General features: G+C 44.2%; 1 pseudogene; it reads right to left on the bottom strand.

Annotated features, from left to right (window-relative positions):
- Positions 1–2344: 2344 nt before the first annotated feature.
- Positions 2345–2932, bottom strand: LOC129554013 (RNA polymerase II subunit A C-terminal domain phosphatase SSU72 like protein 3 pseudogene; annotated as a pseudogene).
- Between the last annotated feature and the right edge of the window lie 1130 nt (positions 2933–4062).

Below are 4062 nucleotides of genomic sequence, written 5' to 3'. Positions count from 1 at the left end.
CTGACGTCTGCAGTGCTGCTAGAGGAGACCTTACAGGGCAGGGTTTCCTTCACTTTCTGTCAATTCTGAGCACTATTTAACGGGACACCAGCCCTGTTTTTTCACCTTGAGATAACCTTGAATATGTTTTCATTTATATGAAGATTGATTTCCTTTAGAGTCAGTCCTCTTTTGAATGATGTCAACATCTTTTTTATGATTACAACCTCTTTTCTCTTTTTTAAATCAATCCTGTAGACAAAATCTCTTTCCTCAAAGTTATCTTCTGTCTTTCTGGACTTACCACGCTGAGTAAGCCCATATTCTGTCAATTCTGGATGTAAAATCAATAAATACAGGTCAAATACTTAACAAACCCTACAAGAGCAGACATCACCCATTCAACACCAACAAAATTTGTTTCCCCAGCTGCCTTTGTTTGCACACTCCCCTGTGACAGCAGCTTCCATACTTCCACCCAGATCTCTGCCACTACATCAAGATCGAAAGCAGAATATTCACCAACCTTCAACCACCCACCTTCCAATCTTTTGTTTATTTTTTCAACCCTAGTAGCTCTTAGACAAACTATGCTTCAGCACCCATTTCATCCAGTTCCATTCCCTTTATTTTTCCATGGATACCTATTATGTTAAGTGGCATTACTCTAGTCTCTCCTGTGTAACATCTATAGCACTTTGAACCAGTAGCACTGTCTAATATTTGCCTCCGGCATATCCTTACAGACAGAAATTCCACCAACAGCTTTTTCTGCATGTGGATTTTCTGGCAAAATAAGTTCACCTGGACAAATCATTTCTCTTTCTTTCAAAGGGCTCCTAAATCTCGCTACCTCAATTTTGTGGTCTCGTCATTGGAAAAGATCATCTCAACTGACTTTCCTCCTCCCTCTCCATTCCTGACCGTGACTGTCCACCATCAGATGAGAGATTGATCTTGAATACCATTGACTCTACCAGGAAAGAAGACCGTCACCTCCCTACCACTTCCCCCTTCAGATATAGATGCACCCGCTCACATGTGGGGAAAGACAGAAAATTGAGAGTGCTTCTCTATCCATCCCTCTCGCTTCTCTTCATCAAGTCTTGTCTTTTCAACTCCAGCACCTCCCTCTGCTCCCACAGCTTCTCCCCCCATGCAGAGCCACCTCCCTGCTCCTCAGTGTGCTCCTCTCCTCAGGATTCCCTGGACTCGCTGATCCCTCCAGGTCCATGGCCCTCCATCCCACCTACACGGAAAACAAAGTCTGCACTGACAATCTGATATTGAGTAAACTAACTTCACCATCCCAACTACCTCACCTTTATTTTCTCCTTTAAGTCACACAGGACTTGGTGACACAGCTGGTCAGAACCAAGAAGATGTCACTGCCGAACAATGAGGATCCATTTTCAGAGGAGCACAAAACACAAAACAACGAATGTTTGAAGCGAGAAGTAAATTCTCAAGAAAAAAAATGCTTTTCTACATGGGATTTACAGGCTTTGAAAAAAAGGAAATCAAGACACCCAGTTCGTAAGATCCATCCACTACCACAAATGAGAAGACACCTTTTCTTAAAGAGTTCTATTTCAATTTATTTCATTCTGTTTTATTTAAATAAGCTACATAGTTCAACAGATAAGGCTTGGATTTTAGTAATAAATGGGACCACAGACTACACTGATTTATAACTTTATTTCATAAATAAGCTATTGGGTTAAACAAATCATGCTTGGATTTCCCCCCCCCCCCCAAAAAAAAACCCACACATTATCTACCCTGAGTTTCTAATAAATTAGGCATTCGTCAAAGACATACAATCTATAAGCAAAAATATTTCCAATTCAATATAATTTCCATTCAGTATATTCCCATCCCACTTAAGAAAAATCAACCCATCGTATTGATACACAATGCCAAAAGGACAAGTGGAAATTAGTATCCATATAGATAAGTAAAATAGACACTGTTCCTTTTTCTCAGAATGTCCTTCAATGCATTGCTTTTCCCGGACTCCGTGATCAGCCTTGATTGTCCATCCAGAAAAGAGAGTCCTTGAGATTAACCTCCTTGCAGAACCCTGTGGGCACTGAGTTCTTCCTTCCAGGTCCAGTTCCATACCATCGTTCCCCACATTGGAAGGGTTGGCATGTCTACCACTGTTCCGTGTTCCCTGTGCCATGCGATGCTCTCCTCCTCCACCTCCTTCACTGGGTGGGGTGTACCTGACAATAAATCACACATAGAGGGCCTTTAGTAGAAACGGCTTTGAAGGAGCCTCTCCCAGAAAATACCCAGTAGCCCAAGAGTCCAGGCACGAGTTCTTACCAACAAAGGAGCTGAAACCAGCCAAGATGCTTCCTTAGTAGAAGCACACCGTGTGCAGAAAGCTCCTTCCTGTTTTCTCCTTCGCTGCCTGGAGCAGCTCGGCCAGATGACTTTGTGTGTCGTCTGCCTGCTGGAGCCCCTGGCAGAGCTCACAGATGATCGAGGCTCCAAGGCTGGCTGCCTCCAGGGTGTCGTCTATGTCCACGTTGATGACCGGCACAGGCTGCCAGGTCTCCTGATCCCTGGCGCACAGGTCGGCCACCACCCGGTTATAGGCCCTCTCCCCACAGGTGAAGATGATGTCAAAGGGATCTGGGCACTCTTGAAACCTTTCTGGCCCAGGCTTGATCCTCTCATTTCTTTTCAGGATGTGTAAGACTCCATTCCTTTTGTAGTGCTTTTGGTCTTTAGAAGAGAGGTCGCTGTGCATCTTCTTATAGGACGTGGAGAAGTCATAGAGCACGGGTGGGTTGCGTGCCCCTCCTGGGAGCCTCACATGGGATCCGGCTCCAAAAGACCTGACATGGAACCCATTCTTCCTGAGGACACGGTGGGCTTCCATGCTCCTGTTGACATTGCTCATGCAGACCACAGCCACCCTGAGCGGAGAGGAGGGCATGGCGGCAGCCTCTTGGGACTCCAGCTGGACAGGAGGACTTCAGGATCTGAGGGGGACCCTGAAGGCCAGGGAGATGACCGGCTGGGTCCAGTTTTGTAATGAGTATTTGAATCAGAGAACATAGAAGGCCTTTATATGGAGGCATGTGCCCAAGGTGGGTGGAGACCTCTTGATTGGTGATTGGCTTAACTGTTGAGTGATTGGATTTAGATAGTGGACCCAATGGGGTGACCAGAGCAACCCGGTGATCCAATCACCCAATTTGACTGCCAGGAGGTGCCTATCTGGCTCCCTTGAAACCCCGGAGTCCTTTACCAGGTACAGTTAACCCTGTATGTGCCTGTGTATCTGAGGCTCAATTTGGTAATTCAATCACCTGAATGTCTGCTCTCCACCCTGGTCTGGCTCTGAGCTGGGAGTGTTTTGTAGTCTCCACTTCATTCTCTGCGCCACATTTGGAAGAGTCTGCTATGCATAATAGACAATGTGTCCAGGCTACTTCCAAGCTTGTCATCATTCTCTCTACTGACCCGAGAACATGCATGTGAAAAGTGTCTTTGAAGTTTTCAAACTTACAGTTAGTTCATTATATGTATAATTGCAACAGCTTTTTCATATTTATTTCCTACAATTGATAATCTAGAATTGTAATTTTGTTAAATTATGGGGAAAACACATAATTTTGCCCATAAATAATAGCATGATTCACTAGTGTACAAAGCAACTGTTTGGAAAACATCCATCCTGTTAGTGTTGCAGGAGTTTCAAGAACACGCACATCCTCCATTTGATTTTCTTGAGTTTATGTTTCTCCAGGGACTGGGGCCACCTCCATGGCTTTCCCATGTTTTCAAGTACAGCTCTGTCTGAACACTCTATACTGAAATAAAGTAATTTTATAATTGTTATATGTTCTTCTTGGATTGAACCTTTGATCATTATGTGGCTTCCTTCTTTGTCTCTTTTCACAGCCTTTGTTTTAAAGTCTATTTTATCTGATATGAGTATTGCTACTCATGCTTTGTTTTGGTCTCTATTTGTGTGGAATATCTTTTTCCAGCCCTTCACTTTCAGTCTGTATGTGTCCTTCGTTTCGAGGTGGGTCTCTTGTAGACAACATATATGGGGGTCTT

Source organism: Moschus berezovskii, chromosome 14 (genome assembly GCF_049115385.1).
Source record: "Moschus berezovskii isolate FMDL1 chromosome 14, NW_MosBer_1.0, whole genome shotgun sequence".
NCBI classification, from domain to species: Eukaryota; Metazoa; Chordata; class Mammalia; order Artiodactyla; family Moschidae; genus Moschus; species Moschus berezovskii.
Note: the sequence above shows the minus strand (reverse complement) of the source record. Positions and strands in the feature narration are given on the sequence as shown.